The sequence below is a fragment of the Calidris pugnax genome, unplaced genomic scaffold (assembly GCF_001431845.1).
Source record: "Calidris pugnax isolate Ruff unplaced genomic scaffold, ASM143184v1 scaffold269, whole genome shotgun sequence".
NCBI classification, from domain to species: domain Eukaryota; kingdom Metazoa; phylum Chordata; class Aves; order Charadriiformes; family Scolopacidae; genus Calidris; species Calidris pugnax.
The window spans coordinates 979,991-1,000,011 of NW_015091347.1; positions in this window are offsets into that span (position 1 = coordinate 979,991).

Below are 20,021 nucleotides of genomic sequence, written 5' to 3' on the forward strand. Positions count from 1 at the left end.
GGGTTTAATATTTTTCCTAGAACTTTTTTTTTTTTTTTTTTTTTTTTTTTTTTTTTTTTTTTTTTTTTTTTTTAAAAAAAAAAAAAAAAAAAAAAAAAAACAAGAAAAAAAAAAAAAAAAAAATTAAAGAAAAAAAAAAAAAAAAAAAAAAAAAAAAAAAAAAAATCTCCGGGGGGGGGGTCAGGGGGGCCAATTTTTTTAGTGTTTTTTTTTTTTTTTCTTTTTTTCTTTTTTTTTTTTAAGAGAGAAGGTTTGTTTTGTTCTGTTTTGAAGCTCATTATTCCCAGGGAGCCTGACTCCAAGGTGCCTGGACTCTGGAAGGGCTGGGGATGTTCTTTAGGATGGCAGTGCCTCTGGTGGTTAATGCAGATCCTGCCAAAATAAACACTTGGCTGGGGTTGAACATCTTGAAATGTAGGATTTGCATCATGGAGCTTCCTCCATGCCCCGGTTCTGTTCTACAGCTTCTTTCTTGCCTGATACAGACCTTCATCGATGAGATTTGGGGGGGTCCAAAGGCTGAAAAGATGCACCCATGGCCAGGCTGTGAATCAGAAATACCCACGAGATCCTGGCCTCTAGAAGAGCAGCTTGTCCTCCTCATTTATCCTGCTTTTCTGCCTCCCAGATGGGGAGCAGCTAGGACCCCCTTCAAGTCCTGCAGTGAGGTTTCACTCTATGGTTCATGCCGTTTTCCTCCTTTCCCTCCTCCCCTTATCCCAAACGCCCAGAAAAGAAAGGCAAAAAGAAGCAGCAAGTCCCAGGGTGGATGGAGCCACCTTTGCAGAGCTGCTGCCAGCGCTCAGGTGTCTGATCATCTCCAGCCAGCATCCATTACCCCGTGCAGACACAGTAATTATTGCCCAGCCTGTAATAACTGACTCAGCACCACTAATAAATGAAAAAAAAGCCCTTATGTCTGAGGGTGTGCGACGGAAAGGAGTTAATCATGATGGATTTTTCTGCTGTGAAGGTGGCTGCAGCATCCAGTCCCTCTGGTCCAGGGCTTGGCATAGCCCTGATATCCCCAGCCGGTGTTTGGAGACCAAATGAGGATGCTCCGTCTGTAGAAATTCATTGGAGTTGTGGGGGAAAAAGTAACGCTGAGCCTCCGGTCCTGGTCCTTGCCTCTCTGATGGCCCCTCTCACAAGATTTGAATCCGTGAAAGATGGTTTTAATACCCAGTGTGCCGCAGGGATATTTGTTTGGCGACAGCTTGCGTTAAAGTCAACCGGCCCAAATCCACCCAATAAATAAAGTGATGCTGAAAGTTGGGCTCACAACGACATGCATGGGAGGGGAGCGGGGGAGATGGATGGATTTTATTATTGCCATTATGGCAATTATTATTATTGTTATTTATTGGGCAAATTGAAGGAAAAGCAATTCTTTATCCTGGTCCAAAGGCCCAATTGCCAGGGCTGGCTCGCGATGACAGAGCGCTGCGAAGCAGCACAATAACTGCAAATTATAAATCATCGGCTTTTGTTTCGGATGGAACGTCGCAAATCAGGGACCTGCCCTCCATCGCCTTTCCATAAACGGGGTGACACGCAGAAGGAAAACAGACACTGGCGCTGACCCCAAACCCATCAGAGATGGTACGGCCACGAGCTGTTGTGGTGCCCCAACTGGCCCCCAACACGTGTGGGGCAGAGGAGCTGGGCTTGCTTGTGATGAGCCAACCCAAACAGAAGCACAAAGTGTTTAATTTGGCTTCCCTTTCCTCATTAGAGCTGATTACATTAATTGACATGTTTGTTTGGTGTTGGGTATATTTTGTTGTCCTTTTTTTTAAAAAACTTTTTTTATTTTTTGGAGCTAGAACAACATGATTATTGCCAACTCATTGTAAGAGCAGGTTGTTTCTCAGAGAGATCCCAGACCTACAAGGACTGGCCACCTCCTGCATAGCTGGACTGGGAGGAGCAGAGCCTGTTATAGAGAAGACACCACATCCTTGAGGTTTTTTGGCACACTACTGGTTTTGCAAAGTGCCCTGAGCCTGTTTTAAAAGGATTAGCTGCCTCCTAGCAATTCAGCCATGGTTTTTCATAAGAAAATACGCTTGCATGCCTTAGTTTCCCCCAAGGAAAGCTCTCACCCCACTATTAGATTTGGCTAATCTCTACAGAGCAGAGATGTAGGGATGCTGGAAGCTGGGAAAAGCCAGATATGGTACCCAGAGAAGCCCAGAGATGTTTCTCCCATCCCTTGGATGTAGCCTGCTCTGGGATGGAGCACCGCAACCAAGCACTCAGCCGCCGAGTAGCTCAGCTTTCCAGCCACTGCAGCAGCAAGACACTGATGTTCACACACTTAGTCCCTTAAAACTAAAATAAATGATCCCCTTGGATTAAACAGGGCCACGGCTGTGAAGTTCATTTGAAAGCTATCGCCGTCAGGAGTGTTGAACTGCCCCCAGCCTGCCGGGGCGCGACAGGGAGAGCCACATTACCTCCTCAATCAGCATTAAATTCCCGATCAGCCTGGTTGATTTTTGAAGATCTCCCATCTAAAGGTCGAGCAAATCATCTGCTGCAGAGGCAGAGAGAGGGGACAGCAGGGAAGCAGGCACCGGCACGGCGGGAGCCAGGGATGTCGCTGCCGGCTGCGGACCATCCTGGGCTCTTCATTTTGGGAGCTGTTTCCTGATGGTGGCCAAGCCCAGGGACCTGAAGGAGCAAGCAACACCCTGAGGTAACCCCAAACCCAATAAGTCTGGAGTTATCTCAAGAAAAGAAAATCTCTCCGAAAAGAGGGTGATGCTGAGCAATAGGAACTTTGCACTGTCCACAGCAAAAAGCCTTTGTTTAGTAGAATTTCTTACTTATGAAATTTTAGGGCAAATAGGGCTTATTTTGGTCCAGAAGCCAAAACCTAAAGTTAAAACCACCCAGTAGAAAAGGAGAAGGAACACAACCCTGCTTCAGCCAGACTCAACCTTCCCTTTACCTTCTTCCTCCTCCTTCTTCCCTGGAGCATCCTCCCTCCAGTCCCACATTCCCTCTCCCCACTGGTACCCAAAAGGCAACCAAACTCCCAATAACCATGGCCCACAGCAAACTGGCCACAAAACTGCCACCTTCTTCCCTCCTCCCCCTTTAATCACTGTTTTAAAATCACAGCAATTTGTTTATCATCCCTGTTTCTACCAGGGGGACGTGCGATAACGCACTTGGCCTGTTAACAGATTAGTTATATTGTGCCGCGAGGCACTCGGCGAAACCATCAACGAGGCACTTACAGAATTAGGACCCAGCATTTAATCGCTTTGCTGGTGGCTGAGTGTTGTTAAATTCCCCTGAGTTCAGCAACTTTGTAGTCCGGCTCGTTTCTTGTGGGGGTTTGGGTTTTTTTTTTTCCTACAAGGCTCAGAGCAAAGCTCGGGGCTTTATTTGGGGTGGTCGAACCCAACATTTCTTCCCGTGCCTCATTTATACTCCATCCCTGTGCTCCAAAGGAAGGTGAAGGCTGGGACAGCTTCATTTAGAAATCAGAGGAAAAAAAAAACCAGCAAGAGCACAGACTAGAAGAATATTAAAATTTAATCACAGCAGGCCAGAGGTTGCTGAGGCAATTGCCGTTAAATGTTATTGAAACAAAGCGTTCATATTCCCACTGTAGGGGTAGTTTAGAAAAGCTGCCTTTATCTGGTCTGTGCTCAGGATTGGTGTCACGAGTATATCTTCCTGTTCGGACTTTTCCCCACAGAGGGGAGGGAAAGAATCCCCACATAAAAGCTGCTTTTTGGAGGAGCTCCTCTCTGCTTTGAGGGCACCTGGATTTCCAGCAAAAAGCAAGAAATATGCAGCGGAAAACGTGTCAGCCCCATACACAGGGGCTCTGTGTGTTAGGAGATATATGTTATATACCTGGCTGTCACAGCGGGTTAGTACATACTGGAGATGTACAGAAGCTGAGCATGGAGCCCTCTTGTTGTCCTTGTCCATCTCTTGATGAACCAAGAAAGGCTTTCTCCATCCAGCTTTTGTGCCAAATGCTCCCTCCACCTTCTCTCTTCACTGCCTCCCTATCCAACATAAGATCATCTTAAAAGAAAATATATTTAATTAAGTGGTCCATGGCTCTTCTGGCATTTCAATCCTCCACTTATTTTTGGTGGCAACCTGCCCACACTTCCTGAACCTTGGGCCTTAGAAAGCCCCAAGGAGAAGTTTTGGAAGGAGCTTCAAGGGTTGGCATCGTGTCTCTTGCTTTAAATCCTGCAAGGGGTTAAGCCTCGGGCAGCAGCTCCTCGCCACCTGGTTTGACATGTCATTAGCAGATTTGATGTCTCACTTTTGTCAAAGCGGGAATTCTTCCCTGAGAATTAATTCTAATTTTTTGCCCTCACACAAATCATTAGCCTGGCTCTCCAAATGAAGTGCTAACGTTTCCTGTCACCTTCTGCTCCTCACTCCCTGCAATTCCTTAAAGCTGCTGCAATCAAGACCATGAAAAGCTAATCAATTAAGCCCCAATGTATCAAGAGCTCATGAGCCACTGTGAAGAACCCAACACATCATTACCGAGCTTGTGAAATCTCTGCCTAAAGGGCAGATGTGTGGAAAGCAAAAGCATACCGTGGCCCAAGGTCCTTTTTCTTCCCCACTACCTTCCTCTCAGTGCTCCTGGCTGTGTCAAGACACCTTTAACTTCTCAAGTGCTTTCTGACAGGGAGTGGACACTTGTCTTCTCCCTGTTGGCAAAGGACATATTAGGTGTAGGCTGGATTTTCCATTATAGACGTGTTGAGATGCTGGTTACGTCCCAGCTGATTTCATCATCCCTATGTATTTCTTCTTTCCCCATTGGAAAATCTCTTGGTAGAGGACTGAAGAGGTTTTTCTTCCCCCTTTTCAACTGAAACCCCCAAAATTGTGCAAAATCAATCCCCACACCAAAAAAATCTCCCCTCCAAACAGCTCTGCTCCAAGTCGCCAGCCTCAGCCAACCCTTCCCCTAAAGTTAAACTCAAGCATCTGCATCAAAACACAAAATGCAGAGCCTGCCTGCCCTCAGATTTTAGAACAGAACAGTTGTCTCCATGGAAACCCACACTTTTGCTTTTTTTTTTTTTGCTTTTCTTTATCCCTTTTCTTTTTTCAGTTCAAAAATCAGAGCACCAAAGCATGGAGCAATCCAAGGGGTGAGGTAAGAGCATCCATTTTATGTACCAGCATTGAAAGAGGGATGTGTCTCATTTTTCCGGAGAAGAACTGCTTGTATGGGATATAGCTCCATGCTTTTTCCAAGCAAAACACCTCTGTGTGGTTAAAGATAAGGCTTTTTCCAGAATGCATTGGATGTGGGCTCCCAGGCTGTGAATCATGGCTGGACAGTCCCATGTCAGCCCAGTGCTCACCTGAAATCCAGTGTGTTTCCAGACTGACCTTTTTAGCTTGAATTGCCTTAAAGAGAGGCCAACTTCACGTCACATCATGGACCTGATGAAGGTTTCTTCATGCCCCATAGCTACTTTAAAGGCAGATCTGAAAATGTCATCCCCACAGGAAAGAAGAAAAGACCCCACCTTCCCAAATATTTTTTATTTCGCAAGCTAAAAAGCTTTCCGAAGAGCAAAATCCAAATTTCACATCCGAACCACCTCGAATGCTGGAGTAAGGTGCTGACAAATAAGACGTGGCTGGTCTCACTCGGCACCCTCTGATACCAACACCCTTCCTCAAGGTCGTGCATCTCATCCTGTCTTCCTCAAGAGCATATGGCACTGGCCACCTCTTAGAGGAAAGCTACCAGATTTTCATCTGATGATGAAAAGTAGGCTTTTTTAATAGTCAATATGCTCATGGTGATGCACTTCTTTGGATGAAAATTGGAGTTATCTCTTCTTCTCCAGGTCATTATTAAGGAGGCCCCAAGCCTGGCATCTTTTGAGGCTTTATCTAGGGCTCTCAGCCAGAAATTTCTTTCCATAGCACATGAGGGATGTTTTGTCCAGCCCTTGGGAACCCACATTTCAGGGCTGCCTTCTCAGCTTCACCTGGCTTTAATATACATAGACACACACATCTGTTTTCTAAAGCCCATGATGTTTGGCAGGATAAAAGCTGCTGTATATTAATACCATTATCAATAGGTCTTGAGTATCGCTGGACTTCTAATTACGCCTGACGACACACTAAATGACAGAATTGAAGTTGAAGGTCAACCACGGAAAAAAATTAGCGGCGGCTTCTGCCTCTTAAGGGGACAGATGGAAACCACAAAATGGGTCTAAAATTTTCACCAGGCAGCCCGACCTCGCTGCGCTTGGACCAGAGCTTTGCGGCTCTGCTCCGCCTTGCACAAAATGTTCCTCATTTCTCCGATTTAAGAAGTTTGCCATGGCCCTTTCCTGGCAAGTAATATTTACAGGTGAAAATGCAGGGTGATATTTAGAGGTAAGTGGTATTTATAAGTACATACGCAGGGAAATGTTTACAGGCAAGATACTCATGGGTAATTATAGATCAATACTTCAAAGCAGAGTAAATAGAGAGGTAAAGGACCTTTGCCGGTATGTTACAAATAAATATTTAGATATAACAGATGCACGTAAGTACATGTAGGCTATATGGAAGAGATAAAGATTAGAATTTAGATGGAGCCCTTTTATAGGGAGGCGAGGCTGTACCATTAGCAGCACATCCATAACTCAGCAGCGTAAGAGCATTCGAGCCACGCTATCAGATCAGCCCCACGGTCCATCAAACCTGGCGTCCAGTTTCCAAAAGCAGCTCCTGGCAGGGATGTAAGTAAAGAAGAAGAGAAGGTCAGAGAAGCTGGTTTTTTCCTGTTTAAGGAGTCCTGGTGCCTCCCCATCCCACCGCCCCTGCACAAAACCTAGGACCAGAGACACATTATGCCTTTCCCTCTGACTCGCCGCATCCAAATCTCCCTTGCCGCTCGCATGGCGGCTCGTGTTTGACAAAGTTCAGCCAAGCAACAAGCAGCCTGGAAGGCCCTGAGATCCCGCAGAAATCCCCATCCAATTTATCAAGTCAAAAATTCAGCCGGGTGGGAGCTAACTGGGATGAAGCTCTGATCAAGGCAAGAGATTACCGCCGAGCCGGTTACACAAATCACAGCTCTGACTCGGGGGAAGAAAGGAAGGGTGAAGGGGAGTTTTTCCAGAGCTGGGCATAGCTGGAGATAAGAGCCTGTTGTTGGTAAATAAAAATGCTGGGGAATCGCATGTCTGATCAGTGTCCGCTCCCATCAGGCTGGCAGCATTATTTCCAGGCTTTTCACCGAGAATACTAAGGGCATTTGGAAAGGCAAGAACAAAGCTACAACTTTATTTGAGAGCAAAACAAAAGCAAACAAATGCATACCCAGAAGACCGAGCCTTGAAAGAGAGCGATAGACTGTTCAGCCACTGTCTGAAGCAGCTCTTGGACAACTCATGACTGTTAAAAAGTTTCCTGAGGAGGAAAAGCTTTTTTTTTTTTTTTTTGGTTTGTTTGTTTGCAGGGAGAAAACAAAGTGAAAGGATTGCTGATGCCTTTAGTAGTAAATGAAGACAAATATCCCCCAGCCACAAAGATTGCCAGAATGGGAAAAAAACTACTCGCGTCATTTTGGAAAGTATCTGAGGGGTTGTCGTGATTTAACCCCAGCCAGCAACTGGGATCATGCAGCTTCCCACTCACTCCCCCTTCCTCACCAGTAGGGCAGGGAGAAGAGGGGGAAAAAAGGAGGGGGGGGAAAACCTCTTCATGGGTTGAGATAAAGAGAATTTAATAGAACAATAATGGAAAAGGAAAATGATGATAATAACAATAAGAATGGTAAAAGAATATACAAAACACAGGTCACTCTCACCGCCTGGTGAATTTGGTTGCCCAGCTCAACCTGAGCAGAGATAGTGGATCCCCCACCCCCTGGCCAACCCCAATTCATACACTGAGCGTGACATGCATGGTACATAATATTCCATCAGCCCTTTCGCCATTCTGCCTATGCTCCTTCCCAGCTTCTATGGGAAGCTGATTAAAAAGTCCTTGAACGGTATAAACATCGCCTAGCAACAGCTAACACAATATGCATTATTGGCATTCCTTTTGTACCAAATCCGGAGCACAGCAATCACTAGAAAGGAAATAAACTCTTTCCCAGCTGCAATCAGATAGAGATCCTCAGGCTTATTTTCCAAAGATGAGCTCTTGCACCCCAAATCCCAGAGGTATCCAATACAATCAGCAGCTCCTGGCATCACAGGTTGGACACCAGCATGCGTCCTCTCAAGAGACACCCTTCTTGCTTCGAAGATGCCAAGAACCTCAGAAAGCCCTGATCTCCTATGGTCTATCCCAATGGTTTCACATCCTTAATGTTTGGGGGAAAAAAATATCCTGTTTCTCACTTAACTTTGGCCTGTCTCTGCCTTCAAACTATTTGTTCCCATTCTGCCTTTCTCTGAGGGCTTAAAGAGCCCTTTAGTACCTGGTATTTTCTCCCTGTGAAGCTACTTAGGCATGGTAATCAAGTCACCTCTCTGTCTCCTTTTTAATAAATTAAGCAGATGGAGCACTTTAAAGCATTTTTTGCCAGCCCTTGAATTATTTTTCGTAGCTCTTTCTCAGCCCTGCCTTTCCATCCATGGTGCTTTCCTGGCAGAGCTCAAGGAGGGCAAGGCCACCACTTCTCCCCATCCTCATCCCGCTGGTGTCCGCTCCCCAGGTATCAGGATCGGAAAGATGTGATCAGCCTCCATGAGGTTTTATAGTTTCAAGCCTCTTGCCAGTCAGGTACTTCAGACAATCCAGCTCATTAAATGAAAAGCAAGACTTTAAATTTACTGCCTCCATCAATGTATAAAGCCCTCAGCTTCCCGACAGCCGCTGCCCAACCAGCATTATAACGTAATAGCCTTTTTCTCTTTTTTCTTTAAAGCAAGAGATAATAATTAAAGATTGGATTATGAGCTAGCCCTGCATCACAAAAAAGACACAACTTTATCGTATTACACAGCATCAAAATTAATTAGAAGCGCGTTAATCTCCAATCTAAGAAAATATTGCAGGATCTCTGGCCTCAATATAACATCCCCCATACGCTGACTGACAGCCTGCCCCTTTGAAAGTCTCCCTGCATCATCCCTGCGAAGAAACCTTTGCAAAACTCTGTGTAATCAATGTTGCTTTGATTAGTAAGAGCTTCCAGACGCTCTGGCAGACAGCTCCCACGATGCCTGCTGCGGATTGCCTTTGTGTGCTCAACTCGGGGCTTTGAGAGAGTTGTTTTAACAGCGTGAGTGAGTCAGGTCCCACTCCTGGTCCCCTGGCAAATTGTCACTTAAAAGGGCGTAGGAGCATATACGAAGGTGCCTAGACTCACACTGATCACTCAATGCCTTTGGGCTTGGGGATGGAGGGTGGATACACCCACCTCAGCTAACAGGGTGGAAAAGCAGGAGGGAGAGCCCAGGCTGGACGTCAGGTGGATACAGATGAGATTTTCCAATGGTTTGCTCCTTTCTGTTTTGCTTGACCACATCACAGCAAGGGGGAAGTGGCTTTGATGCGGCTCTGATGACATCACCTACTTCACCCCATGTTGGCCAGGATTTGAGGATTCTGCTGGAGCTCCGGCCCTTTATTTGGGTTTATTCGGTTTTCCAGCCCCATCTCTTGGTCACCCCCATTCCCCATGAGATGCTGAGCTGGGGTCTGATCCATGAGTGAGATCTGCGTCCTCCAAATCCCAGATGTAGGTCCATGTGCCTCCTCTCCGGGAGAGCTGAAGATCGAAAGGCTTATCAAACATTGGAACACGCTGCCCAGGGAAGTGGTGGAATCACCACCCCTGGAGGGATTTAAAAGCTGGGCAGAGGTGGTGCTGAGGGGCACAGGTTAGTGGTGGTTTTGTCAGTGTTCAGTTGATGGTTGGACTCGATGATCCCTTCCATCCCAGATAATTCTCTGATCCTATGATTCTATGGATAACGCTGAGTGAGAGATGCTTGAGTGCTGTGTGTATTTAATTTCAACAGGCAGTTATCAGAGCTGCATAGACAGCAGAAACAAGGCTTGAAATGTCACACAGAGCAGCAAATCAAGGCCAGCAGCGTCACCAGGATTTTAGCAACACTCTGTCATTTTTAAAGAAACCCTTTGATTTGAGCAGCCTGGAAAACTTCACATTAGGCACAGGAGAACTTGGGGTTAGGGGGATTTTGACCTCTATGGAAGAACCTGGATTTCAGTTGCTCTGGACAAAGCTGTCCAGCTGCAATAGCAGTACCCACAACTCCCCACACCTTCAGACAACATAATCTTTCCCCATTTCACGCTTCAAACTTCACTTACAAAGCTGAATTCCCTTTGGGATCATGACCTCTAGGGTCACCAGAATTTGGGACACACTAACCAGTACTTATATTTCTCTCAATAACATGGAATAAGCAAGGAAATGGTGGTTGCTCAGTATTTTTCATGTAAGAAAGACAAGAAACTTTGGGATAATTGGCTTTTCTGACCCGATCTAAATATTTAGATTATTCAAGAAAAAAGGAGCTTGAGAGAAAACCAAAGGAACCAGCTCAGGAGAGTAGGATCCCTGAATGATGAGCTGGGAGACGTTATTCAGCAAAGAGAAATGCAAGGTAATGTGATGTGGGAAGATTGCTTAAACTATTCATGCACTGCAGTGGTTTCTGAATTAATTGTAGCCTGGCAGGAAAACACCCAGGCATCCTGCTGGATAACCTGATGGAAGGATCTGCTGTTAGCCAAGCAGCAATTAGGAGGGGAAACAAGTCATTAGGCTGCATTAAGACGGGGATGGGAAGTTTCAATGCTATGATATCAGTCAGCTGGGCAAATTCAGGGAGGGTTGACTCTTTCCCTATTCATCTTTGGAACAACCTGCTCCAGGACACCCAGAGGACTGTGGTCCCCATTTTGCTGAGGTGGGATTGCCCAAGGGCTGACGCAGACAGGCTCAGTGCCTGCCAAAAAATGAGGATAAATCTGAGGTCCTGCAGGTTTGTGGCTGCCACAGAGACAGATGAGGCTGCTCGGAGCTGGGTTTCAAGGCGGCACATCAGCTCCTGTGACTTTATGGAGTCAGCGAGACTCCTTCCACCTCCCCGAGCTGAGGACAGGTATGGGAGATTGAAAAGACTTAAATTTGTGTCTGCAATTTGGGTATCACATTTCTTAAACCGCAGGGATCAATTTGTTATATCTCGGGGAGATCAGCGTGAATGTAGACACATAAATACGTATGAGAACCTGTGCATGTATACGGTTCCCTCTACCCGCTTTAAAATATGTTGTCAGCCTCCTCTTGATCCTAATTGCTGCTACACATTGAGTTTATATCACAAACATAAATATATATTTATAATCCCCAGGACATTCTCCTTGCTAGCTGATAAATTCAAAGATGCGTAGATCACCCTTTGGGTGTCACCTACTGTCACTTGAACTTTAAGAAGGAATAAACTGCAGCCATTTCTCTGCTTCATTTTGCACATGCTGATGTTCCACCCCTGTAGTATTTGAGCATGTGGTGGGTTTTGCTCACAGTTCAAGTCCTTTGGGGTGCCAATGAGAGGGTGGGGAGCCCAAGGGTAGCAGGGCTTGGTGGTGAGGTGCTGGCTGGAATAACTTTTTGAAGGGTGGGAGAAACACGTGGACAAAGATGCTACTTATGCACAGCATCCCCAATTGCTCAAAGGGGGGGTTGCAGGACTTGAGGTGAGAAAATTCCTCTTGATTCCCTCCAGCATCCCTGGGGACAGTTACCCATCCCATTCACTAATTTCTTCCTTACTGTTCTGCTTTCTATATCCCTGGCAACCCCTTCACCCTGCAACTGCTGCCCTGGGTGGAGAGAACTCGGATTTTTGGAAGAAGAGGGCTGCAACCACTCATCCATCCCCCTTTGTTTCCTTGGAGCAAAGTAGGCATGAGGAGAAAATCCAGTGCATGTGACAACGTGGTGTTTGCCACAGCAGATGGGCAGAAGATGCAGGTCAGGGTCTCACCCAGTACAAAATCAACCCAGTTCATAGCAGGATCCATCCTCCCCTTCTGAGCTCTGTCTTGGAGGAGATCAATAGCAGGGAAGCAGGAGGCCAGTTTACCAATACAGTCTGGATGCGAAAGCCGAAGGCAACCTAAATATTGACCGTGATGCTCGTGAAGCACTGAGAAACTGCAGCTTTATGGACCCCGGCGGCTGCGAAGTCCCAGCCCTCCCTGGCTGAAAAATGCAATAATTAGGGAGCTGGTGCACTCCAGTTCTGAATTTTGTTCTGTTTAATGAGCCTGTGTGTGCATGTGGCAGTGTATTCACACGCCTCTCCCTGTAATTGCTCCTCAGTTGTCCCAAATACGTCACCAGTGCAGCCTTCAAAGCATGCTGCTAGTCCAGGATGGGCTGGATTCGGTCCAGGATGAGCCAATGGGCAGCAATGGAGCCACAGCAGCTGGATCCACTTTGGATGGAGACACGTTTTGGGTTGGGTTTACCTCTCCCAGGGCCCAAAGCAACACCTCTCCCCGCATATTTGTCATTAAATCAATCTATCAGCTCAAATGGCAAAGCTCAAAAGACAGCTACCTCCTGTGCAAGCAGCTGTTTGAAGGAATCTACCTAATTTTAAGGCCATTTTAAACTCATTGGTGTCCACCCAGTGAGAGGAGAGCTGCAGCCTTTCACACGCTCTGTCCCCACTCCACCTCTTTGCTGTGCCTTCCTCCTGACAACAACAGCAGACCAGCTCTGGTGTGAATGGGGGTTAGCTCCCTCCAGAGCTTTGCCAGCTTCTGCCAGCTGCTGGTTTGGCCCATCTTGGATTAAATAATCTCTTTTGTCCGTGGGATTTTATGGTTCATTGCTTCTTAAAAAAACAACACACAAGTTATAAAATGCAGCTGAACGAGAGTGCTTTGATTTGTGACTCTCTTCTCTCTTTTTTTATAGCCTCTCCTTAAAAGACAAACAAATCCCCAGAAGAATGGGGAGAAGTATTTAAAATAGAAGTAAATATGCTCTCTGTTCATGATTGTGCCTCCAAGATGGGGCAAAGAGCCACAAGAGCCATCTGCCCCATGGCCACCTGCCTTGCCACTAGCCCCAATAGCTCCTTTGCCAGCAATTTGGGATCTCAGAGAAAAACTAAGCTTAATTACAGCTGTCCTACTGGCCCTAAATATTGTTTCCACCCTTGAATAGATGTTTTCTCCATTGTTTACTCCTTTCTTCATCCTAAAGTCCACCAGAAAGCGATGTAAAACTCCTCTCCACCTTATGTACATGCAACGGGTGCTGCAGCCATTTGAGTCTACGCTGGGATGAAAGTGCCCGAGGCAAGAGATGATGCCCAGGCAGCTCCAGCAATTTTCTCACCAGCCTCTTAAGGTCTGTTTTGGGTTTTACAGCCACCAAACTGCATCTGTTGGAGTAAGGATTGAGCCTCCGTGCCAAGACCGGAGGGCAGGGAATGGGGATGCCCAACATGTAGGTGATGCAGGAGGATGGGGATGAATAGGGATTTGCAGTGCTGCTCCTACTAAGGAAAACCTCTTGCTCAGTTCTGGTGACTTCTTCAGACAAAACAAAAAAGCAAGCAATGAAAAAAAAATGCAGTTTGCTTCTGCTCAGGAGGGATAGGTTTGTCTTTATTGGCTGCGCTCGTTAAAGATCTTTGTGAGGGGAGAAATCCTGACATGAGTGATTGGGAAACTCAGGTGATGGAAGAGGGAGAGTGAGAGGAAAAGGTTTTTTTTTCTTCTCCCCTGCTGAAGACAGCAGGAATTGGGGAAGGATTGACTTAGCACTATCCATCAGGAAAAGACTTTCCATCAAAAAGTGAGCAAGAAAAATAGCACCTGGGAAAAATCAAGAAGGAGCAGCCCCACTCGGAGCGAGGAGGTCAGCAAAGTCTTTTTGGGGAAGGACTCAGCTTCACGAAGGGACCTAGGCAAGGCAGGAGGAGGAGGGGAAGGCAATAAGAAATTAAGCATTATAAAAAGAGATAAAACAGGTGAGGGGGAGTGAAAGCAAAGAGGACCCCCCGGAGCATTTTGGGAAGAGAGATGTTCTTCATGCGGGATGAAAGGTGGAGGATGTCAGAGCTGCTCCAAAGGGAGGGGCGCACTGTGAACGAGGGGGGATATGTCTCACTCGGTGGCTCTTTGAAGATTTGTCTGGTCGCTGAGAGCTTGGGAAATGATGCTCTCGGCTCAGTGAATCTGCTTTGGCCCCGGGAACAAGCTTCCTGGGGGATTGCAATGGAAATATCCTCATTTTAGCTCAAGGCTGGGACCTGGCTGCCTGGTGGCACCACGATGCAGAGAGAGAAAGACCTAAACAGGGGGGGTTCTAACCACTTATTTTTGAAAAATCCCAACTCAGGTGCCCCACAAGGGATGGAGCTGGAATGGTTTGCGGGGAGAAAAGCTGCGGCACGGCAGAAACTACTGCAAAGAGCTGACATGGCCCAGCAGGGAGGAAAAGGCAGATTTTTCCTGGGATCCCAGAGGAGACCTTGCAGAATTTGTTGCAAGTCAGGAAAGCATAGAAAAGTTGATGGAGTGAGGCTGAATTTGAAGGCAAGGATATGCCCTGCAAGGACAATGAGATTTGTTACCAACCCTTTCCATCGCTCTCCTACTTCCTTCTGTGCTTTCTCTGGTTTAATCAGTTCCTGGCACTAATTGGCTGCGCTACCACCCAGCCGCGCAATGGAGAAGACCCTCGGAGGGTCCCCTGGAAGGACACAGCTCAACTGCATCCAGCCCCAACACATCCCGTCACAATTCTCACAAAACCAACCATAGCATTTGCATTATGCAAATTTGGCATATGCAGATCAGCCCTTCCGAAAATAATATGCAATCAGGCAATTAACAACCGCCTTGTCTTTAACTCACAGGTAGTCTCAATTCCTGCAACTCTTAATTTTGGATTGCCCGGCTCCGTAACCTTAATAATATAATTTTAACTCCCTGATAACCATTTTAAGATGGATTTTCTCTTTATTTTCCTGCCCCAAGCCCTCCCTTCCACCCACCAGTTGCCTCTCCCTCTGCTCGCCCGTGGAGGGGAGGATGACAGAGGGCTGCTTTTCTCACTGCAGGTAGCACAGCCATAAATTTCACTTATATCCAGTAAAACACAGGCATCCAATTAAAGCCATAATCCTATAAACCTGCCAGCAATCAACCACACTTTTAAAAATCAAGACCGACAGGTACTTTAAATCAATACATCCAGGTAACAACTTGCAGTTTGTAGTATCTTCTGACACTGCATCTTTTGCAGCTTCATAATAGAAACAACAAATATTCCAGTCCGTAGCTTGTTTTTATGGCTTTTTCCCCTTTTTAGCTTCACCCTGAGTGGTGAGTGATGATCAGGGATGGAGGGGAATGAAGAGGAGTTTGGGTCTGTTGTAAAAATTCACAGTCAAAGCCTGACGCAGCATCGCATCCCGTGTTATAAGATATCACCCCTCCTTGGCTTCTCTCCACTGGAGACGTCGGAGGGACCCAATGGCTTGGGATAGATTGTTATGATCCAGATTTTTTTTCCAGAAGTAAAAACAAAGGAGGGTTTAATTTATGACCTGCTTTCCGATAACAGCAAAGGGCTCTTCCAGATTCCGAAACATTTTCTATCAGGCAGAGTACAAAGCGGTTGGCAATACGGAGGGACAGGGCAGGTGATTGATGCTATGGAGCATCATCGCCACTCATCACCTCACTGGCAGCGCTGGAAAGAGAGGAGTCGCCGGTTTTGTGGCCATTCATCAGGTCGCCCTAGACAAATTGCTGGGTTTATTCTCTCTTTTCGGGGAGATTTCACCCTGAAGAAGTCCAACGTGCCGCTTTTTGGTGGTGGTGCCACCTTGGGTCTCTGCGGACCCATGGCTGCTTGCCAGGAGCAGGGGAAAATGAAAATGGAAAAGGTTTTAGTGTAATATCCAGGCGTTCTGGCTGCCACCACCAAATTCCTGTGGTTCAGCAAACCCAGAGGGCTGGGTAACAAAGCACCAGTGTTCACCTCCCATCCCATCCACAGGTCCCAGCTTTTAGGGAAAAAAAAGTATTGTGGGTAAGACAATGCATCAGGGGCCTCTTTGGCTCTGTCTCTACACAATGCATCTTGAACTGGCTCAAAATATCTTGGAAATTATGTTTTCATCTTCATTTCTGTGGTCACAGGCAGTATAATTCCCATATTCTGCCTGTCTTTGTCTGTATTACATTACGTGCCTTTCAGTGTTAAAACGGGTTGGTTTTGCCAGATAGAAATCATGGAGGTCAGGAAAACCAGAGTCAGATGGATTTTACACCCTGGGTGCTCCCAGGAGCAATAACTGGGCAGCTTGAAACCCAGCTGAAACCACAAACAAGCTTTCCAGCAACACCAGCATCTTTGCTGGGAGCTCAAACGCCACGTGTGCAGCAGCAGGGAAGTATTTTAAGCATATTTAAGAGTGCTTTAAACACTTTTACTGGGGCTATTTTTTTTGTTTCCCTTCACCTGTAAAACCAGGTACTTCCATCGTCGGAGTCCAAATGCCATAAACGTTGTGGTGGTAGTCATAAAAAAATCTTTTAGGCTGACCTGGAATAGCTTTTCTAGACCTCAGAAAGTGGAAGTTGAGACTTTCAGCTTGCCAGGAGCAAAGCTGCTTAACCATACGAGGAACTAGCACGTGCCCCAGCCCAATGGATGGCAAACTCCCTTTTTTTTTCAGCAATAAAGTGTAAGCTTGAAATTAATGACCACTTCGTGGAGAGAAAATGTAGCCATTGACCTGGGACTGAACTTCAGCCATTTGAGGCAAAGCATTTGCTACTGTTCAAATGTTCATTTTCAGGAGTCGTGGAACAAAACCTTGATCTTCTGAATACAAAATATTTCGAGTGCCGTCAAACCGTTTCATCTCTCATCCTTGAAAGTTCATTTTGTGGGGAATGTCCAACAAGTTTTCACTCATTTAATACCAAAAGGCAGCTAAAGAAATCTCCAGTGTAAATTTCCCACTTGGCTACAGGTCCAAAATATTATTAAGTCAGTGGAATAATGATCCATCTGACACCAAGCTGAGGTTCCCAGGATCTGCATCCCAAGACCCATGATCACAACATCTCTATGGTTATAGAAAAAGTAATTTTCTCTTTTCACAGGTTATTTGCAACCGGTCAAAGCATCAGCCCAGTGCAGGGTACATGGAAAATGACTCTCACATTCATCCCAGGTCCCAAATGAGTGAGTGGCTGAAACCCACCTCCCATGCACCCCTATAAAATACTGTATTCATGGCAGACATCATGAAGAGGATCCACCTGATCTGGTGTGTTTAATCTGCTACAGACCTAGAGTTCAGGAGGGAAAAAAATATATATCTGTCATTTAAGGAGTCCTGTTTCCTCTCCTGGCTAATAGGATTATTCAAAAATACTTAAAATCAAAATCCCAAAGCTTGTTGTTGGCTTTTAAACAAAACTGAGCCTTTCTGGTGCAGCTTTTTTTTATCTTTCTGTTGAGCATTGACTCCAAGTCAGGGTCCCAAACCTCTTTGGGGGTCAAAGACAGCTCTGAGCCAGATTGCTTGGAAAAAATGGGGTCTTGGGGTCAGAAAAATCACTGATTTTCAATCTCAGCACCCAGGGTTGCAGGGAAAGTATCTCGTGGGCTGGAGAGGTGGTTTTACCACAACAGGTTTTGGTGAAAATAGTGAGCTGCTCCCATCAGTGTCAGGGGGTGCACCTGGCAAAAAGAAAATACGCTGAAAAATTGGCAGAAGTGCAAAGAAAGGCCCAGAAATAACCTGAGGGCCAGGGAAAATGCCTTACAGTGGGAGACTTAAAGAGCTTCACCTCTTTATCTTATCAAGAAGAGGAATGAGAGTGACTTGATTACAGCGTTTTCTCCAGGAGAAAACACCAGGCATGGCAAAACCTCTTTAATCCATCAGCCAAAGGCACGACGAGAAGCAAAAGCTGGAAGCAGAAGCCAAATCCATTCAAATTAAAAATTAGGCACTGGCTTTTTATTCTTTTGTGATTTTTTTTTTCCAGCAGGATGAACGATTAACCATTAAAACAAACCACCATCCCACTCTGGTTCCGCAGCAGTCGGTCCAGGCTCGGTGGGGATCAGCAAAGGCAGAATATTGGGGTTTATCACACCAGATTTGGGGGTTCTGTGCTTCCATTTGCGAGGCAGAGGAGGGCTGCAGATATTTCCAAGCCCTACCCAACTCCTCCACCCTTGGAGCCCTGTGCTAGACGGCGAAGTTTGCCATTTCCCAGCCCCTCGCTCTCATCGCAGCCCGCAGATGCATCTGATCCACACTGCAGATAATGATAGAAAATTACAGTGTAATAAGATAATGGGATTTATTTATAGAATTTGCTTTCCAATCACGCCCACATGATATATGTATCCACACACAGGCGCACGCACACACGCACATACACACAGCACTTTCTATGTATGTATATTAGCATAAGTGGTTGGCTTTGTGGAAGCAAAATGCCACCTGGGGGATGTCGAGATGTTCCCAAGTGGTTCAATACCAACGAGAAGGGTGCTGGCACATCACAAATAGTCCCCTCATCATCATAACAATGACACCATATTTCCATGACACTTTTATCTCAAAGCACTTGGAAAAAAAAAAGAAAAAAAAGAGGAAAAAAAACCCCCATAAAATAAATGTAAACTGCCACACAAACCTCAGTGTATGCAAAGATGAGAATTGAAATGCAATGACAGACTTAACCGGAGACAAATCCCGTCTCCAATAGAAACAAGCCAAGGGAAATTTAAGGAGACAGCATGTAATTAGCTGGGGATGGTCAGCACAGTTGGACTTTTAGCGAGCTTTCTCCCTGCAGGGCTGTGGTAGGTTTAAGAACACTGAGGTGCAGCAGGTCTGTGGGTCTCCAAAACCCAAACCAGCACGGAGAAGCCCAACGAGTGCAAACTGAAGGTGATAAAGCACCACAATAACTGAATTGAGGGTGCGGTGGCTGTTCCCCCTCTTGCTGGGGTCCCACCTGGGTTTCCCAGCCCACACTTGAGCACCATGGGGCTGTAAAAGCCTTGGGACTCGTACCCTCCTGCCATGAGGCCACTGACTTCTATTATTTCTTTCCTAATTCCTACAGCAATCTGCACCCTGAAATCCAGCTACAGGGTGAGGACAGAAGGTGAATGGGCCATCCTGCACCCTAATGAAGCATCATCCATGGACATGGGATGTCTGCAGGGGAAATGACAGCAGAGTTGCTGCATCTTCGCATCTCCAGGTTGCTGCTGCTCCGAGCATCCCCATCACACTGCTCACCAAGCCCTCAGCCAGCTGCCAGGGGCCACCAACAGCCAGGGGCCACGTAGTACCAGCTTTTTGGGTGAAACACCAGCTATTTGGGGGAAAAAAAGCAATTTTCAGCACCTGCAGACTTAGCAGTAAATGCATTTTCCCCATGTGCTTCACTAAGATATCTATGTACAGCACCACAACAGGATTATACCTGCCCATCCACCGTGTCTGATTAACTGGGGGCAGGCCCAGGGGACCGGTGGTGGGTGAGCATCCCTGCTCAGCATCCCAGCCCATGCATTAAACCACCGGGCACGGGGAGGAGATGGCAGACATCTCTCCCCTCATCTGCAGTGAGGTGCAATTATTTTCCGAGGGCTGCTGAGCACCTCCACCGAGCCGGCTTCTCTGGGGAAGATCAAAGCCAACCTCTGATCAGGAGAGCTGAGCAAGATCCCTTCACAGTGCAGGAGAAGAGGGGGGAGAGAAAAAAATATAAAGAAAAGGGGGATGGCTGGGAGCACGGGGAAGTTTTCCATTACTGGGGCTGGATAAACCCTAAACAAACCATTAACCCTGGTGGTTAATGTCTCACCTCTAAGGACTCTATCACGGCATGACCAGGCTTTTGCAGCCCACCAAGGAGCTGCTTTGTGCCAAAGGCTTTGGCTGGACAATGTAGGGCTGGTTGGACCCTGCTGAGCTTCACCACCCCCT